This window comes from Ambystoma mexicanum, chromosome 11 (genome assembly GCF_040938575.1).
Source record: "Ambystoma mexicanum isolate Mex_15411 chromosome 11, UKY_AmexF1_1, whole genome shotgun sequence".
NCBI lineage: Eukaryota > Metazoa > Chordata > Amphibia > Caudata > Ambystomatidae > Ambystoma > Ambystoma mexicanum.
Genome location: NC_090934.1, coordinates 734,730,320 through 734,750,498, shown reverse-complemented (window position 1 = coordinate 734,750,498; position 20,179 = coordinate 734,730,320). Strand labels below are relative to the sequence as shown.

Sequence of the window (20,179 nt, the reverse complement as noted above, 5' to 3'; positions counted from 1 at the left end):
TTCACATTGTGTTAAAAGCTGCAGGCATATTCTTCGGACCTTTGCATAAAGCCGCAGGACCTAGAGCAACTGCTCAAACAGTAACACAAAGATCCTCTCTTCTCGCATGAATATAACCTCTTTCTTTACCAAAGTTCAGAAAGCCACTGGCCGGCTGCTGTGACACCCTCCTTCCCTCCTCCCCCTTCCCCCCGAACCTCTCCAGCTGTCTGTTGTGAACATATTACCAGTTCAAAAGGGAGTGTTACTGTCATGCAATATTTAAATGTATTCTGATAAATTCGTATTAGCACCACAATGCAGTCCATAATGTTTCACTTGGCACACTTTTCCATATTTTGTCAAACATTGTCATGACTGGATTTTGAATCATATGACTCAATCTTGGTATTATTGAATGTCACCAAATCACATGCACTCGCTGTATTGACATCTTTTATGCTACTTGCACATTGAGGTATTAAATAGAAGATATTGTTGACAATTATACAAGGCTAAAGATAGCTCCACACGAAGTGATGAAAGCCTTGTAAAATGCCCTTTGATGTGAATAAAGAGTTTAGCATTCTGCCATACAATGAAATGGATTAATTGCTGCTCATTAGTCTGCAAGTTGGGACAGCTCTGAATGCACATTCTTTCCTTGGCATTAGCCATCGCCTGGATGAAAATAGCCATCTTTTGTATTTACACTTTCTTCATTCATAATAAGCAAATTGGAGATCAGCACTAGAAAAATTCAAGTACTCCCTCTCTTTTGTTTGGAACAATTGCTATATCTGCCATTGCGCTCCAACAGTAATTTGAGTAGGCACATGCGTACAAATAAGGTCTTTGAAATTGTATGTCTTGCGTGATGTTTGATGTTTTTAATTTACATCTAATTTTGTTATCTGATACATTTCTGTTTCATCTTGTCATGGATTAAACATCTTCACGCATCTATGAACTCTTTACTGTAATTTTTCCAAACCCCAAATGTCCATAATAGCTCGAGATATACAAATAATCTGTTGTTATATGATGCCCAGCTCAGCTAATTAGTGAAGCACGTGATTATTATACACAAGATTGAATGCAGTGGGAGGTGGATTGCTTAATTGTATACACGCAGATATGCTTTGTTTCTGTGCATGACTTTCATGTGGTTCCCATACTGTTGGTAACATATTGTTTTGGTACAGCACTAGACTGTGAGGGAAATGCCACCTTTTGATGGAGCAACTCAATTAATTTATCAGTGTTACAGATATATGTAAAAACTTTGAGGCTCTCTTCTCACAGTTCCTTACGATTAAAGGGCCCCTGAGTTCTTAAATCCTTGTACAAACACCTGTAAATATATAATATGATAGGTTATTTATAACGCGCTTAATAACCAGAGGTTTCTAAGCGCGGACCCGGGGATCGCACCTGTGGTGCTGCTTGTGGTCTTGCTTCCAAGGCAAGCCCGTTGCCGCGGAGCTATCCTCCTGATAATATCTGTTTGGGTGCCGTAAAGGGTCTCATTATATCCATAACATAGAAACTCTTTTTGCAGGCACGGCAATGTCCTTCATATGCTCATCTGTGCAGAAATTCTAGGACACATGCATGTTCTTTTTGTGATATTTGTGCCCTGAGATTTTGCTCTGAGGACATTCTTTGAAAATAAATTCTACAAGCATCACTGATAGTCATGGGGTGTCACATACATATTATTTTAATCTATTTTTTTTAAATGTGAACAATGGACTGGCACATTTAAAAGGGAAGTGGCCCCAGAAAAATCAGCTTTTGTGGAATTGTCACAAAAGCAATTAACATTTGTGCCTTCCCATGTTCAAACTATTCAAGACATTCATGACATTCCACATGTAGCTTACAAACACGTTTCTTACAATCAACTGAATAATTGTCTTACAGTCAGTAATCACATTAATATTTTTGATGCTTTACCGTATTTTGCAGTAGTCTTTTCTGCCAATGCAACACTTTTAAAATTTTACTGAGAGCTTCAAAATGATAAATTATTTTACAAATACATTTTGTAAAGTGTCCAATCAAGGACCGTGCCTAAAGAGTAGATGCAGTTTAATGCAACCGGTTTTGAGAATTCCTGGTCATGGGTAGCAGCAGAAACGTGTGTAGTTTGTATTGTGAACTAATGTTCTGCTAATTTCAGGTGCCAAATAAGGCCATTATGTTACAAGTAAAACAAATGGGGAGCAAAATTGAAATATGTAGTACAAAGCAAACACTCATTGTCAAAAACTCACCAATAGCCCCGGCACCAGATTATCAAAGAATCATTTAAGAAGCAAGGTGCAAAGGCAGGTAGCCTCAAGGTCAAAAGCACTTTTTAACCACTCAGTAGCGGAGAAGCAGAATGACTTGGTGCTTTGTTTTAAATTGACATAGAATGGACATCAAAGATAAACTCTGTTCCCCTTACAAATCTCCAAGAAAAGTGCAATACTGTCATGGTATACTTGATCTCGGTAATTTAATAGAACAGCTTACATAGGGCCTCACTCTAGGTTTGCTGGTCCGGAAACAATGGTGCGCTTACCAGCACCGTTGTTTCCAGACCAGCAAACTATGGGTTTGCCTGCCGGAGCCACTGTGCCCTACAGGTCTGACCCTGCCAGGCACAGCGGGTCATGGCAGGCAAAACCGTCATGGAAGCACCGACACCGTTAACATCGGTGCCGGTGCTTCCATGTAACGACTCCCATAGAGTCCTATGGGAATTGGGAGTAACGCAATTGCCAGCGCCTGACTTCCCTCCCGTTAGCGCTGGCACGGTTACCGCCGGACCCATAATGAGGGCCATAGTGTGTTATTTTGTATAATCTGTCTGATGCTGCCCATTGTTAAAGTATTTTGACCCTCCTTCAGATATCAATCTTTCTTACTGTTTTCAGCAACACAAAACCTTCTCTCTTAGCCTTAACCCTGCCCAGCATGGCAGAAAAGGCGCCTTCCTTTAACTTTCAATTCAAGCAATCGCAATATGAGGCATTAGTAAAGAAGGAGCTAGCAATGATGTTAATTGCATCTTATCATAAAAAGTAAGCTACCTCAAAGTACTGAGAACATTTGTAGGCATCAACAACAAAGCTGTTGAGCCTTATGTTCTGAACCATAGTCTTATTTTTCCTGTGAATGTGGAAAACCTTCCAGCTATTGGATTCGGTGGAAAAATCAGAGCTCCCTTTGAATCCTATGAGGGGACTGATCCCATTTGTGAGAACGTAATGTACCCGCTGGGTAGACGGCTGTAAGAGTTTCTGTGTGCCCGTGCCCTGGAAGTGCATGTAGTGGTAAGTACAGGGCAACAGGGGTGATGGGATCAGGGGGCAGATAAAAGTGTTGGAATACAATTATAACCAGGCATAATAAAAAGGCTTCCATTGATCAGGGTGGGCAAAATCCATTTTACTATGTCAATGATTAGTGTAATTGTGTGCAAACATCATGTTGCACGCAGCTTTCAGCCTTCAAAGGTATTTACTAGATATATGGGCATTATTTAAATACTCTTTGTAATATTGCAGCATATTTTGAGTCAGATGATTCCATCATCTCGGAATGCGCTGAGTACTCAAATAATGCCATTATGTCCTATAAATACTTCTAAAGGCTTTACCCACTACTTCATTAAGCATGGACATAGTAAAGTGACTTCTGTTCACTATATTTATGCTCACTGTAAGAAATTGTATATTCTTACATGAGATTATGCTGGCACATTGGGCTAAGGCCATCAGAGTCATGTTCTTGCAGGGGGAATTGCTAGCATGTGGTGCAAAGTCATCACAGGTGTTTCATTGCATTGGCAAATGCTGGCATGTTGGGGCATTGAGTTGGTGCCCAATAGACATCATTTGGTTTAGCAAAGGTAGCCGATGGGAATTGCAACCAGAGAGGACCACTTTGCAACCCCTCTGCCCAAGCCAAGCTTGACTACACACCTTTCAAGGAATCCATTGGGAGATAAAACAGACGACACACCTTACGATAATTGGGAATCTGTTGTGTATTGCAGTAAAAATAGTGGCCTCACTAAATGAGACCTGCACAAGAAAGTGGTCATTGTTCAAGTCTGCTAAAAAGAACAAAATATATTGACAGTTAGAAGACTTACTAGATAAAAAGAGTATCACCATCAGTCCTGACGAAGGCCTTTGGAAAAACCTACTTAGGGATGGGGTTTATTCCAAGAAAAGCGGCCGAAACGCATTGACACATCATCCTAAAGACATATTAGCTTAAGAAAAATTCTCTCTGTATGTAGAAAAGCCATTAACTGGACAGTATATCAAGGAAAACCAGTCTATGTATAACCCTTGGAAAAATTGATTGTTTTATACTGTGATGTTTTGTATATGAAAAGCTATAACAAGGAAACTGCTGTTGTAAAATAAATTAACCAACAGGTATTCTTGATATAAGCACAAGAGCTCTGAGTCTGGGTATTTTATTACGATGATACAAGTTATCTATATGTCATAATGTATGGTCTGTAATTTGTATTAAACAAACAGGAGACAGGGGTAGTTCATCTTTCATACTTATCCCATATATAACACAGACCCCTCAAAAACAGACCCCTCAAAAACAAAAAATATTGAGCATGACCTACTATATATACCACATATTGGGGCAAAGCCATTGTGTGTTCCTTAAATGGGCAAATGCTGGCATTTTGGGGCAAATCCATCATAGTTGTGTCCTTCTGGGGAAAATACAGGCAGTATTCATCTAGTGTGTGTTTTTTCAATATTTGGTGAAAACCATCACAAATATGTTCTTACAGTGACAATGATGTCGTTATTTTTTTAATGTCAATACTGTAGATCTAACATGTGTTCCAAATAACAGACGGGCATCTATTCGTTTTTCTGCAGGCATACTAAAGTTTATTCCTGTGTGGAGTCACCTTTTTCTATTTGAACACTTTTTTTTCATGCTGACATACCCTCCAATGGAAGACATTATAACCTGTAAATATGTAGTAGTGATAAATAACTAACATTCTTAGAGAAAGATACTGATGAATGAAATTATCTTGAGTATACCAGTGACGTTGCTGATTCAATTGATAATTATTATTCAATTTTTATTTACAACATTATTGTTTAACAATGCTGTTTTAGAATAAAAATCCAGCAGAATCTGGATGCCTGCATCAAATCTACAACAATTGCATTGCAATGTCAAAGCTGATGAAACCTTAAAATACCATAACACAATTATGTTTAAAAATAACATGTAATCTGCACTGTTTTGTCCAATCAGGACTTTCCATTTAACAATGACTTTACACGGGTTTTTATTAATCACAATGATACATAATGTAAACATATTCATATGAGTAAACTACAAGCAATGTCAATTGCGTTCACCTTACTCAGCCATTTTGACTTCACAGCACTTCTTGACCCAATGCGTGAGCATTTTGGTCAGTCAAATGATACTCCTTATTCAATCAGATAACTGGCAGCAAGATAATTATGTAATTCTGCATCAAGGGTAATGCCAGAACTGAGATTTTGTTTTCATACCACCACTCACAAGTGAATTATACTCTCCCTATGTATTTATCAGTATTATATAGCTTTATGCTGGCGTCTTTCATGACCAGTACAATTGTATGAAGCATGGTAGGCAAACCATCTGGGATATGGTAATAACAAGGAAAACACATATGTTCATTTAGTAGATCAATAAATCCTTCGGGTGACTGTTCCATACTAAAATATGTAACTAGCCTGAGAAAGCCTATCAGACATTCTTTATTACTTTTGAATAAAAAAAACAATTAAGATAACAATGCCAGAGCTTAAGGGCTATGTGAACCCAATTCCAAACTACTAGGGCTCAAAGGCATATATACTGGTGAACCAAAATGTCAGTGCCTGTCCCCGTTGCCTGTTTAGTCAACCAAACTAATTATTCACAATGTTCTCCAAACAATGCAACCAGGCAAACTGAAACATTGTGGAGATCGATCAATGGTTTAATGAATAAACCCTCACTATAAGACTCTCGACTGCACCAGAACCGTGTGGCACCTCGGGAGCCTGGGAAGCAAATATAATACTCTCTCGGAAGGAAATAACTCGCAGGTCCAAAAGGAATACAACACTGTGCGAGAGTTCCCCCCAGGCGGGAGTGCTACGTGACACACACCCTGATGACAAGTGACTTGTCAGGAGGTGTAGTAATGAGAAGAGGGTAATAGAGGGTTACAAAGAGGCAGCCGCGGAAACCAATTTATATCAAGAAAAGAAGAATATCACAGGAAATGCAGTTCCAGTAACACAACTGCTGTCCACGTAACCTGAAAGCAGTAACTAACTAGATAAACTAAACACCTACATCCCTAACACTAACCTTTATGTTATATTATAAAAATGTGTAAAGCGCAAACCTACACGAATATAGGCATCATGGTGCTCAAGAGAAACTGATAGGAGAGCAGCTCTGAAACCAAGATAAGATTTTAAAAAGCAGGGTCTTAAGTTGTCGTCGAAACAGCATGTGATTATTAGTCATGCGTAAGGAGCATGGCAAATTGTTCCAAAGAACTACCGCTGCCACAGTGAAAGCTCGTCCTCCCACTCGCGTGCATTTGTACCTAGGTACCTGGATGAGGTAAGCATGCTCTGATGTTAAAGCTCAGGCGGGACTATAAGGATGGATTTTGTTCTGCAGGTACTCTGCACCTACTACATAAAAAGCATGGTGGACGATGCAGAGTGCCTTGAACTCAATGCAGTGAGCAACAGGCAGCCAGTCCAGAAGGCGACAGATAAGCAAGATGAAAACACGCAATGGGGTGCCCGTGGCAACCCTGGTTGCAGAGTTCTGCAGCACCTGTGGTCTATTCAGGAAACATTTTTGCAGACCATACTGACTTGGGCTTCCGCAGAAAGAGACGCAGAGATTTTACAGCCCAGCTTATTCATCACCACAGCTCGGGTTGGAAGTGGACCCAAGGAGGTAGGCCAAAGGGCCTGCATCCAAAAAGAAGTATTTGAAGGGGGTCCTACCACCAGACATTCTGTTTTGTCAGCATTCAGCTTCAGCCAGTTTTGATCCATCCAGCTACCCACGGACTCCAGGCAGCAATGCAGACGAGCAGCTGTGTCAGCCGCCGCCAGATTGAGTCGCATAGCAATTTGGGTATCGTCGGCATAGGAATAGCACCGAAACCCATGGGACTGGATGAGCCTGGACAAAGGCTGCATTTAGACATTGAACAGAATGGGAGAAAGAGCAGAACCCTGGGGAACCCTGCAGGTGATAGAGATGGAATCAGATAGAAGGGGTCGAAGAGAAAGTGACTGTGAGCAGTTACCAAGAAAGGACTCGAACCAGGACAGGACTGAGCCAGAAATACCAGCACTAGCCAACCGCAGAAGCAAGGTGGAGTGGTCAACGGTGTCAAAGGCAGCCGATAGATCTAATAGAATCCACGCCCCCACTCTACCCTGGCCGGACAGTCGCACTAGATCGTCTACCACTGAGACAAGCACCAACTCAGTTCCTCACCCTTGTCTGAAACCGGAATGAAAGGGGTCAACGAATCCAGAAGTCCTAGAACATGTCCATTGCAAGAACGGTATTCGTCTGAATTAGCCCTGCTCAAGGTTCAATGATCTGCTCCATGATCTGCATGGAGCACCGGCTCCTGACCACACGGCTAGATGAAAGATCCCAGTCCTAACACCCACGGCCTCACAGTTTAATTTCCCGATTGAACTTGATAAAGTTGTAGCTGATTTCTTTTTCCTTCACCTTCATAACATGCATATCCCAGGAGCATTATCAGTTAAACCATACCCCTAGATATTTAAATGCCTTAACTACTTTCAACAAATGGTTAATCCCTTTTCAATAGCTAAGTCTAGTTGATAGGGTCCCCATTGGGATTGTATGTTTCTTTTTTAATTTCTCAAGTGTACCATCCACTTGTTTACCGTCAAATGTCTGCCTATCAAACAAGATATCAATGACTATTGCCTGTACTTTGGGCTAGACACCTGAAATTTCTGCTGACTACCAGTTAAGAGGCATTCCAAGACAACTGTATTTTATCTTGATCGGTATCATCCAAGCTCGTCCCTATAAAAGTGATTGATTCATGCTACACCTCCTCAATTACACATTGGATGTTTTTGCTGAACTTCTCTACGAGAAGTTAAATAATCTCCCGAGTCTTGTCCTTTTTGCAGCAATCATAACAAGGGAGTGGTGCTGTAGATTTGTCAATATGAATATTATAGGCAGGGAAGTAGCCACAGTCCCCCTTTTGGCATTCAGTCTTATATTGTCCTCATCATGAACTGCTGCAGGCATGTTCCCTTTAATTTGGTGCCTATTTCTGCTCATGGTTACAATAATGGAATCAGAAACAATAATACAGTCTTTTAGCTGTTTCTTTTTATTTATTGTGTGCTGTAATGGATATTATTTGTGTTTGTGCCTCTGGGATTTTGAGAATTTTCACTAGAAGGTGAGTGTCATTTTCTTCCCCTCAATGTTATTATTGATTCATTTTGCTTCCCTCATTAGCACTGTGTTATATGTATCTTTATGAACATTGGGGATGAAGTTATAGGACATGTCCTAATCACGAGGATGGCCTACAATGTCTTCCCAGGCAGTTTGTTCTGCATGTTCGATTTGGTCCTTATTCTCTCAAAGGATGTCCTCCTTTGTTTCATCTACAAGGCGTGACAAAGTCCCCTCCTTATGCCTAGGGATAGTATATGGTGTGGTCACAAGGACCAGGTGCCACCACCAGTGCTGTGAAGCTGGTCGCCTAGGAGGAGGTATGAAGGGGATGCCCTGGGCACCCCACCTTGACACAGGTGCTGACCAGAGGACAGTAACTTGGCCCATAGCACTAATTCCCTTGCCCCTTTAAGGAATGTTCATGTCCTTTAAGCGCCCCAAAACCTTAAAGGGGCCCCCCATGCTGGGATCCCTGATGAAGCAGCCCAGATTGAGAAGAATATGGGAAAGTCCTGCACGTGCTAGTCCTGCAAGTGCTGAAGATCTCGGCTAGGGTGTGAAGACTCAGGTAGTTGTGGTCGCTGTCAGTGCAGGAGTGGGAGCACGAGGGTGGATCCCTCTGTTACATGCAGAATACCACATGCCATTGGTGGCCAAGTGTAAAATGGGTTCAGTCCCCATGGGTGCAGAGTGTGGCAGCACTCCTTAGACACAGATGAGCACAATGGGCAAGACTTGCTACTCCAATCGCATTACAGGCTTCATTAAACCTTTAAGCTTGTGCTTAGAACGGGCCAATGGGCAGGGCCAAACCCACATAAGACCGGCAGGCCATTTGGCAGTGTTGTGTGTGTCGAGAGTTGACGAACGGTTGCAGAGGCAGTTGGAAGCACAGAGAGGGGGCAATGGAGTCAATGGAGTCAGAGCAGAGAGCGGAGGGGGAAAAAGTGAGGAAAGAGGTGGCTGGAGGAAGAAATAGAGAGGAAGCAGGAGAGTGCATTATAAAGGTGCTGGGTAGGAAGATTTCAGGAGGAGGTAGAAAGGGGAAGTCATGAGAAGGAATAGGTGAGGTGGGAGAAGTTGGAGTGAGGATAGAGGAGTCTGAAGGAAGTGGAGAGGAAACAGGAGAGAACATCATAGAGGAGGTTAGGAGGAACGTCAAATGAGGAGAAAAACATTAACTCAAAGGTGACTAAAGAGAAAAAGTAAACATTAGCCAGGAATTGGGTGTAGTATTAAAGGAGAGGATGGTGGTTACATTAAGAATGCAGGTGGAGGAGAGATGTACTGGGAAGTTTGCAGTAAGTTCTCGCTTGATCAAAGTAAAACTGTGTTAGATGGTAGCAAAGGAGAAGTCACAAGCGAGGCTGAAGCCTGACCAACGTGAGCCTGAGCGAACACGTTGCAAAAAGTCAAATTTCAGGCTAGTAGCCAGCCATAAAAAGTCACTCTTCGCCTTAGTGCTATACATGCAAACAGCACACAATTTCTTCCTCACCAAGATCAGAAGATCACCAGCCAATGGCTAGTGGCGAGTGCAAATTCTGCACCCTGTGGGAGAGGGTGGAGGTACGAGCATGTGGCAAAACATAGAGTATATGCAGGAGGAGGGACAGAGTATAGACAAGATAAAAGAGGGTTCAGATGTGGTTGCCTTGGGTATGAGACCATTGCATCAAACCAAGGAGAAGAGTGAAGGCTGGCTTGATGGAAACAGAGCCAGGATCCTAACACTGGGAGCACTAGAACTACTTTTCTACCCTAACTTCTACGGAGAGTGGTTCTACTGTGTGGGCACAAATGAACCCAAGAGATAAATTAAGAAGGTGTTTCCCTTACTCAAGAATGAAACACAGATGACCAGAGTCTAGAAAAGCAGGAGATAAGTAATAAGTGCAGGGGACACTCAAAATCCTCAGAACCGTGAGTGATTGTGAATTGATCAATTTTGCTGATAGAGGAACCAGCACTGTCAATTGCAAACTAAGATCCAAACTATTGACCTAGTGGGAAAGTACATATGTTACGGAAGCTTACAGTAAATCTTTCTTATTTTAGCCCAAACCTCTAACTATAACTAAAACCCCTTGCTTAAATATAAGCCACAGAGTCTGGCTCATGCTTATTCTACATGTCCTTGTGACACTTTAGAAGTGTAGAGGCTTTGAGAGTACCCCTACAGTTGTGGGATCTTAAGAACGCTTTCTGGTGGTGCTATTGGTAGTCTCTTTCGGGTGGAAAATCAATCTTGAAATCTTTTTAAAAAGTTGAGAAATTAAACTTTCACAAAATTAACTGCAAGTCCCATGCTCCCGCAGGGACTGTGAAGAAAAAGAAGGTCGAAGAAGCATGCACAAGTCTGGATGGCAAGTCTAATGGCTTTTGGCAAGGTCAGTAATGTAGTTCTAAGGGCCTGTACCTGAAATCAATTAGCCCACCTGTGGGGCAATGGCTGCTCCAGGGAGGAGCAGTAGAAAGAGGCTAGAGCAGGAGCTGGAAGGTAAGAAGTAGCAGAGCACAAAGCTTGCAGATCACAAGGTATTGTGACCATAGAAGGGACGCCAGAGCAGAGGAAGGGCAGATTTTACCTGCAGGCTCTGAGTTGGTCCTGTGCTCACAAACCCTGTTTGGCTGTGGCAGCATTGGAAGAGACTGGAAGCAACAGACAGTCTTTCCAGGTGTGCCTAATTGCTTTCAATGCAGAGCTGAAGTCATGCATTCTCCCAAGGCCCATGTGCAGAACTATGCCTAAGGAAACCAGAGTGTGGAAGACTCTCCCTCAATGAGGCTGGATCAGAGACACCCACGCAGGGGAGTGGTGTGGATCCCAAGATTGCCCATAGCAGTAGCAGGAACCACAATGGGAAGCAGCAGCAGCCCGCAATCAATGTTACTGCAGAGTTGGATAAGGAAGCTCTGTACTCCTGAACAACGGAAATACCTTGCCAGTAACTGTAGCCAGCTTTAATTGCACTTAGCGAGTAGAAGCTATTCGTAGAAGTGGGAAGTCTTTCTAATAAGGAGAATGCAACTCGCGCTTATGTTAACCAGTTGAAGTACGAGCGTATAATAAAATCATTGTTTCCCTATTATTAGAAATACCTTGTTGCTGCACGGTCACATAGCTCCTGTTAACACGGAGAACGTTGCCGGTAAACTTAATTGAAGTAGTACTCACTTTCCCGAGAAAGTGTTGTTTAAAGAAGCTGTGCATGACACAATGTTTCCCGTTACCTTGGAAGCTGAATGCTGACCGAAAGGTTGGAATGTGTATCTTTTTGAGGTGGCAGTTCAAGAGTAAAACGAAATCACGTGTATCTCATTTAATTTTCTTTAAAGTTCACATCTTGTAACATATCAAACACTGAAGTAGAAGTTGTAGAAGTGGTTGAAGCTGAACCAAGAACACGCATTACCCAAGCCCATAGACGGAACTCTCTAAAAGTGAATCCCGCTCAATTAAGGACTCTACACCAATATTCTGGAGTCTTTGAAGTTGTTATTACACAAGAGTCCTCTAAAATAGAAATGACAAAGCTATCCAATGCTGGAAGAGGGGCACAACAGCTTTCGGGGTAACTATTGGAGACAAAGGTGCATATAAAGCTGGCGAAGGGAGTTGGGTACTTGTTAAGAGAAGCTGATCTAAAATCTGCATGGCTGAGTCTATTTGAAGAGAGAAGAAGTAGTCTAAAAGCTAGAAGCAGATTCTTTGGTAGCTGCAAGACAGAAGGAAATTGATAATGATATTTTATTTCTATCGCGCTCGTACACAAGTGTTTCAGAGTGCGACAAGGCAAGGGAGGGGAACAGGGGAGAACAAAACAGTGATCTTACTAGGCCCAGTGACATTGAGAATGCGCAAGTGCATGGCAGAGCGGGAGGGAACAGTGCATGGAAGGGGGGAGAAGTGGAAAGTACGAAGCAGAGGAGAAACTGATAAATGATAATAAATAAATAATAAATGCAACAAACAGTGGTAGTGCAGCCAGCAATTTGCAAGTGCTAGCTTTAAGGCAGCAGCTAGGGTAGGTCTGATAAGTGAAGGAAGAAAAGGGGGGGCTGTATGGGTACAGATCCAGACCCCAGTGCAAGGGGTGGCCCGCAGGCAGTGCGGGAGGGTGGCAGGGTGAGCAGGTACCTGGGTCCGGAGGACAGAGGATGGCCAGGTGCATGGTGCCAAGAGAGAACAGATCAGCAGGGGAGAGGGGGAGCGAAGGCAGAAGAAAAGAGAAAGGTCTTGAGGTGCTTCCAGAACCAGAGACGGTTCTCCTCAAGTTTTAGAGTGGCAGGGAGGCTGTTCCAGAGGGAGCCCCAGCTGAAGACAGAGATCTACCCCAAGCTTGTTTCTTTGAAAAATGACTGACCCTGAGGGATTTAGAGGTAGCGGAGCGAAGAGCTCAAGAGGGGAGGTATTTGCGGAGGGGTAGCTGAAGGTATTTTGGACCCAGGCCCCAGAAAGCCTTGTGGACAATGCAGAGGGTTTTGAATTTAATCCTTGCATCCAATGGGAGCCAATGGAGAGATTTCAGAGCTGCCAAAGGCAAAGGGGCTGTACTTTCTTGTCATCCAAGAGAGAAGAGTGCCTTGCCAACCTGTAGAGGTCAAAGAAGTATTGTTGGAGTTGTAGCAGTATCAGCAAACTTGCTAATATAAGATTTGTAGTAGCAGCAGAACGGTGGTTGTCAATATCTTTGTCAGTATTGTAGTAGATGGAAGAAGTAAAAGCAGAAGGCAACTGTGGGACAAAGTATCCACTCTCACAGTTTTACAAATAGAAGGGTGATGCTGAAGAGAAACAAACTCAAGCAGAAGCATCCAGAGAAACTGTGTAAAATACGCGGTCATCAATATCCTTATCAGTATTGTAGTAGCTGGAAGAAGTCGAAGCAGAAGCCAACTGTGGGGCAAAGTATCCACTCGAACAGTTTTACAAATAGAAGGGTGTTGCTGAGGAGAAACAAACCTTAAGCAGAGGCATCCAGGCAAACTGTGTAAAACACACTGCAGATGTTGACAGTGGAGGAGTTGACGTAGACAGAAGCTGTACTTTTGTCTTCCACTTTATCTACTGTTTCCTGGAAGGAAGTCATCTAGGAAAATCCCATTGGTGCTGTTATTTTCTTTGTGGAACTGTAAAAGGGAATCTTTCATCAAACAAAGAAGAGACTTTTAGCAGTGGATTTCTATTTGTGTGAAGAAATTGTTTTGTGCTGGGGACTATATTATGTTTTTTTTCTGTCAATTGTACTATACTTTATCTTGTGTTTAAACTGAACATCCATTTTCCAATCTGTCCTCTAGTTACCCATGGGTGTACGAACTATACATACACAGACAGTGAAGCAAATGAGAGATGTTGCTTGCCAGACCATTTACACTATAGAGGAACTATTAATTCAGACGCGGCGTGTTGAGACTCGAGATGCTTAAGTCCAATGGCCAGAACATGAATTAAATGTGTCCGGAGAATCCAGTAAAGTTTTATTGGACCATTGCTACAGTGCGACTGCACCACCACAAGATGATGATACTGGATGTATTGAAGATAGCTCTGAAGTAGTCGTAGATCAATTTACACAATCTTCACCAGCAAAAAAAATGCCACCCAAAAAGCTGTCGACATTGTTGGGTTCTCCCATCAATGTTGCAGTAACAGATGTTGAAATGACAGAGAATGAACCAGCAGCACTATTCACCGATGCATCAGAACCTGATATCAGCGATATTAGTTTCAATTCTGGTGATATGTCCGCAACGATGCAGTCCGAAACAACTGTGATGCAGGATGACAGTCTAATGAAAGAGGGCAAATACATAGTATTCAACAGTTGTTTGATGGATATTATAAGTATGCTGAAATGTGGGCATTCTGTTAGAGGGGAAGTATGTGGGAAGCCATTGATTCGTCAAACACAAGGCAGTAACATCAAAATACATGCCGCCTGTACATTACATCATGCATTCTCATGGTCTGCAAAACCGATGCTAGGGAAACTGCCAGCAGGCAATCTACTGTGTGCAGCTGCCTCACTTTTTAGTGGGTCCAGTTTTAGAAAGTTAGAGTCTTTCTTTCAGTTTGTGGGACTCCATTTCATTTCTAAAACGCAGTTCTACAAATTCCAACATGATTATCTATTTCCGGCCATTAGTGATGCTTGGAAAATTGAACAATTGTCTCTAGAAAGTACATTCGAAGGCAAACAAACAGTGCGACAGCCCTGGATTTTCTGCCAAGTACTGCACCTACCACTTTCAGGACATGGATAGTAAGAAAATTGTGAGTTTGGTGGTCCCAATGTAAATCCTCAGTGGCCATGGAGAAACTAGGATTTATAAAATCATTGGAATATCTACAATTGAGGGGAATGCACATCGACCTCATAGCCACGGACAGACACGTTTCAATAGCCAAGACAATGAGAGAGCAGTTCCCACATATTAAACATCAATTTGGCGTATGGCATCTTGCTAAATCAATCATTAAGAAAATCTCGGCTGCAGGGAAAAAAAAGGTTTGGAAAGTATTTCACAGTGGTCTCAGTCTATCAGCAACCATCTTTGGTGGAGTTCCAAAACTTGTGAAGGGTCAGTGGAAATCCTACTTGAAAAATGGCGGTCACTGATGCACCACTGTACCAACGTTCACCGCTGGACATAAAACCAACATTTCCACCAATGTGAACATGGCCCTTTGTCCCCAGAGGAGGCACGGAAGAAGAAGTGGTTGATTCCATCTTCACCTACACACAAAGACATTGAGAAGATTGTTTTTGATAAAACTATATCAAGAGATTTGAGGGGACTGACAGAATACTGTCACACAGGAGGTTTGGAGGTGTTCCACAATATGTGCCTAAAGTACAGGCCAAAGCAATTGCATTTCGGCATACAGGGCATGAAACATAGGACTCCACTAGTGGTCTTGGCCCATAACGAGAATGTGTGCCGGGAACAATCTAGGACTACGGGAAATGTAGGGATGCTTCGCTACACTACGGCCTTTGCAAAAAGAAGTAAGAAATGGGTGGTGAAACCAGTATATGAGGAAATGGAGTTCAACTTTGTTAAAGGCCTTATTGTTAATGTACTAGAGAAGCACACAAATGGAATTTTGAGCGATTCTGTGCAGAGCACTGATGCATTGTCACCAAACATTGCCACTGTGCCATGTCCACCCAAAGCAGAGCTCGTTGAGAAGTACAAATCCCGGTTTAAATGATTGTAATCTGATTATCTGTTTGAATTTATTTTTTATTGTACAGTTACATACAAAGTATGCTAACCCTAACCCCTCCCTTCACCATCGTGGGTGGCGAACAACCTGGGTGTCATCTTTGACTTCTCTTTCTATTCACCTCATATCGCTGACCTTGTCATTATGTGTATGTCTATATTTTTTGTTGCTGTAACTAAGCTTCGCAATCTCATGTAAATGCTGCGCACTGTTAACTGAGGGGAGGCTTGCGCATTGCAAATAATAAAACAAACAAACAATAAATCTCACTTTCAACTCAACTCCTCTGGTACTTTATACTTTTCCTGGCCTTCCCCCAAAAAGTCAATGTCTCCGTAGTTATGGTTCTCTAGGGCTGCAAAGCTCACGGACAACGAGGACAAAATTGGGGGCCTTAGAATGTGCCAAGCGAGGCGTTGCAGATGGGAGAGAAGCCAGTTCGCATTAGCACATTGAGGCCTAGTCGAAAATTCAAGTTCTCACAGATGGCTTTACACGGGATGTTGCAAAGTAAGAATGTATGCTCATGCAGAGTGAAGGTCAGTGGCTTTGATTTTTTGCTCACGGGCTGAGGAGGCCCACGACTCGCACTGGCAGTATAAGGTTCTATTGTTTTTTTACCTTGAGAGACAGGGACCATGCCGAAAGGACTTCATTTGAAGGAGGGGTGCAATAACGTAAGAGACGATAAGGCTGAAAATTCTGAAACTACACGAGTTTCATGTTTGTTCAGTATATGAAAAATCGTTGCCACAAACAGAGAGGGATTTACAGACATAATGGAAATGGCAAATATAATGTAAGTAACTCTTTAGGCGATTTTATACCGGAATGAAGAATTAATGAATGAATTAATGAATGAAGAACAAGTAAAACATTTGTGGGATCGTCTTTCTACCGGGCACATGGGCATGCATGTGCCCATTCGACACGCATGTAGACAATTAGTTGTTTTTCAGTGGTTCAACGCTAAAAAATCATTACATTGTGTGTTAACCTCGATTTCTTTCGTCAGTTTTCGCATTGCTTTTAGAGCTGAACATACTCCATTGCACTATCCTCGCAAGCAAATAGTTTCAGCTTGGCCGTAATAAATAAAATGAATAATAGTAATAAAGATCGGCTGGTGAGACTAATTTCAATTTTTATGTTTGCTAAACAGGTACATCCTACCGTACTGCTACTGCCACCTATTCCAGACCCCGGACGACAGATTTTTCAACGCCAGCTGCAGCTTCCTGTAAACAACTGCACAACGTTGACTATTTTATGGGACGATCGCCAAGTACCCATATGCCCTTACGCAGTACTAGCGGCTAGAAGCAACATATCAACCTTTACGGTGGCTCAGTGCCTACTTGATGGAACAGCCTTGCGGTTCACTGTGCAACCACAGTGCTTCTTTTAACGAAAACCAACACCCTGTGTACCATAAAGGAACAGCGCGTGACTCACGATAAACTTTAGAGGATTTGCGGATCGAGAGCAAAGAAAAAAAAATCCATTCCGATTTAATATGCCAATTGCTGAATATTCTCTAAACATTTAATGCCAAATAAATGTACTTTACCAAATGTACCTTATTGCTGTTTGATTTTAAAGTACAGTTTCATATTCCGAATTGTGGCGCTCTGTGTTGTGAGCTGATCTGTGTTGGTTTCCGGGTTCTGTGTGAAGTCGCGTAGAAGACGACTGGGTGCGTTTGCCTACGCAGCACAGTAACGTCACGGAGAGAGGCAGGGAATATGAATGTTTTGATAATGTCAGGCTCAGGGGCGGGGGATATGATTTAGTGCCGCAAAAGCAGGTCACCCAGGGCGATGGGGCAAATGATAGGATTTTCACAAAATGGCAGCGCCCTGGTGTCTGTTTTCGCGTGCGTTTAATGGACGAAAACTCGGGGAAGGTCCATAGGAAAGTTTTCTAAAATCGAGCGACTTCGGCTTAAAAACACATGGCCGACCCGTAGGGACAATAAACGTTTCTGACCGAACCATTCCTTTAAAGTTCAACACCTTAATCTTACCATAAGGAGGATTTGGATGGAAGCATACTTGTTGGGGTGGTGAGTCAAGAGGTGCAGCTTGGAAAATAGTGCAAGGATTGCGGTGAAACAGAACATTAGTACCTAGGGTTAGTTCTATACAGGACCTAATATTCAAGTCCAAGTTCTACAGTCTTCAATAAGGTTTAATGTCCAAGCACCAAATTCCCTAATCTGCAGTTATTTAAGCTATTTTTACCCTATGACCACGGACCCCTTTCACGGGTTCATAAAGTTAGCTACAACACATGCTTCCCAACAAGTACTCATTATGCCACTTACCTTACAGGTTATGTTACCAACAGGAATGTCTACCCCCAGGCCGAGTGTCTTGTCAGACTGAAGTTATTCTTACCCATCTGTCAAGGATTGCTCTCCTTGGCTTGACTGAACAATATGCTCTGGTCTAGTCTTCTCTTTCTCTCTAGCTCATCCGATCATTGGCTCCTGCCAAGTTCCATGTTGTAGCCTCAACTTGCTTACAACAATATTCCCCATTGAGCAGCTCTTTGCTTATACCAGGAACTCTTTATAACCCCTGGTGAACTGCTAATAACTCCTTTCCTGATTGGTCTGTGCTCCTGCCAGAAACTAGGCTAGATTCCTCTAGTAGGCTTTCTCCATCATGCGCGACTCGAGTCAGGGATTGAACACAAGCTCTCAGTGAAGTGCCACTGTCACTCCGTCCTGCTCTTTCTTTTTAAAGGCACCAAGTCTTAAAGCCTTGTTAACTTTGCCTCCTTGTATACTGCTTACCCTAAACTAAATGCCCAAATATTTCTCTATTGAGTAGCCTATTTCCTCATTAGCTGTGGGTCATGGTGTTGGTCAGGATCTCTTTGTTCCATATTCCCACTATGTGTTTCACCTCCCCACATCATCATCGCTTTTTTTGTTGTGGCTTCCCCTCATCTCTGTTTTCATCAATTACTTGATTATTCGTCAGCGTCGCAGCCGAGAGATAATGTACTTCCTCTGCCAACTTGGAGTAAGGTCGAACAGTCAAGGTGCTTGTGTAGTTTTCATTATGATTAGCAAACAGCTAGGCCCTAATCTCAAGTATGTTGGTGATTCACAAGTTGTCCAGTCCCCTGCTTCCAACCTGGCCTGCTTGTCCTAGTATTATTTTTTAATTGATTTGTTCCTATATCACTTTCTGCAAGTGTGGTTTTCGTCTCAATTTTTGTCTTATGGGCAGGGCTCAAAATTAAGATCAGATGAGCAGGAGCTAAAAGCAGATCCTGGGTATCGAGCATTAACCAGTGACTAGGAGCTACCACTGAAGAACGAGGGGCTTCTACATAGTGTACAGCATATATGGTGGAAACATAATTGTATCCATTAGTGATGACCCTGTATGCTTTAAATGTTGTATACATGTATACATGTGTCCTAATGTTGTATACATGTATACATGTGTCCTAATGTTTATTTATAGATGCCCCAAATGCACAGAGTTCAATGCACATGGGTGTGTTTGTTTGGCATCTGTTGTCCTTGGGTGCCAAAAGTAGCTCCTGGTAGCTGTTGGTGTCAAGCGGACCAGGCTATTCGAGGGGATTGGGTCCTCCGACGTATTCCATATCTATGACATGTAATCACCACAGCTGTGCTGCTTCGGAAACTTTTTCGGCGTCTGCGTCCTGCGTCGATGACGTCGATGCGCCGCCGTCGAGGACCTCCTCCGACGTCCGACGTCATCCGATGTGATAAGTAGGACGCACGACGCCAGTAGCCTCAGTTCCGTTTTTTCCGCGAACGTGTTGCTTCGTGTTTCTCGGTTCTAGCCTCGACTCTTTGGAGTTCTGTTCTTTCTGGTTCTTCGAACCTGTTCGTTTGTGATTATTCCTTCGACGATGTCTTCCACTTCGTCTTCAGCCCCGCGTCCGGGCTTCAAGAAGTGCGGGGAGTGTGGGTCCAAGATGTCGGTGACTGACTCGCACGACGCCTGCCTCTGGTGCCTCGGGGAGGCCCACGACACGGATGACTGTGTCGACTGCCTGTCGCTCACGTCCAAGGCCTTACGCGAACGTAAGAAGAAATTGTCGGTAGGTCGGGTGTCCAAGCCCCGGAAGTCGAAGTCGGCGGGGCTTTCGACGGATGATTCGAGGGGTGACTCTCCGCGTCATCGTCGGAAGTCTCGTCGGTCTTCTTCTAGGAGTCGGTCTCGCCACTCCTCAGCCTCTTCGAGGCATTCTCGGAAGCGCCGTCACCGGTCGCCTTCCAGGTCCTCTTCCGAGGACTCTGCCCGGCACGTCGGTTATCCCACCAGCCGTGCGACGCCGGAGGAATGGGCTTCCTTCGGGAAGAAAATGTTGGCGATTCTTGAGTCGCAGGGTACTCAACCGTCCGCGCCCCCGAGTGGGGTCGGCCGTGTGAGGTCGAGAGAC

At 43.2% G+C, this 20,179-nt stretch overlaps 1 protein-coding gene across 5 annotated transcripts in view; it reads left to right on the top strand.

The window, feature by feature from the left end:
- The window catches only part of TEAD1 (TEA domain transcription factor 1), a 791,559-nt gene that overhangs the window by 485,534 nt on the left and 285,846 nt on the right, over positions 1-20,179 (top strand). The window lies entirely within an intron of this gene.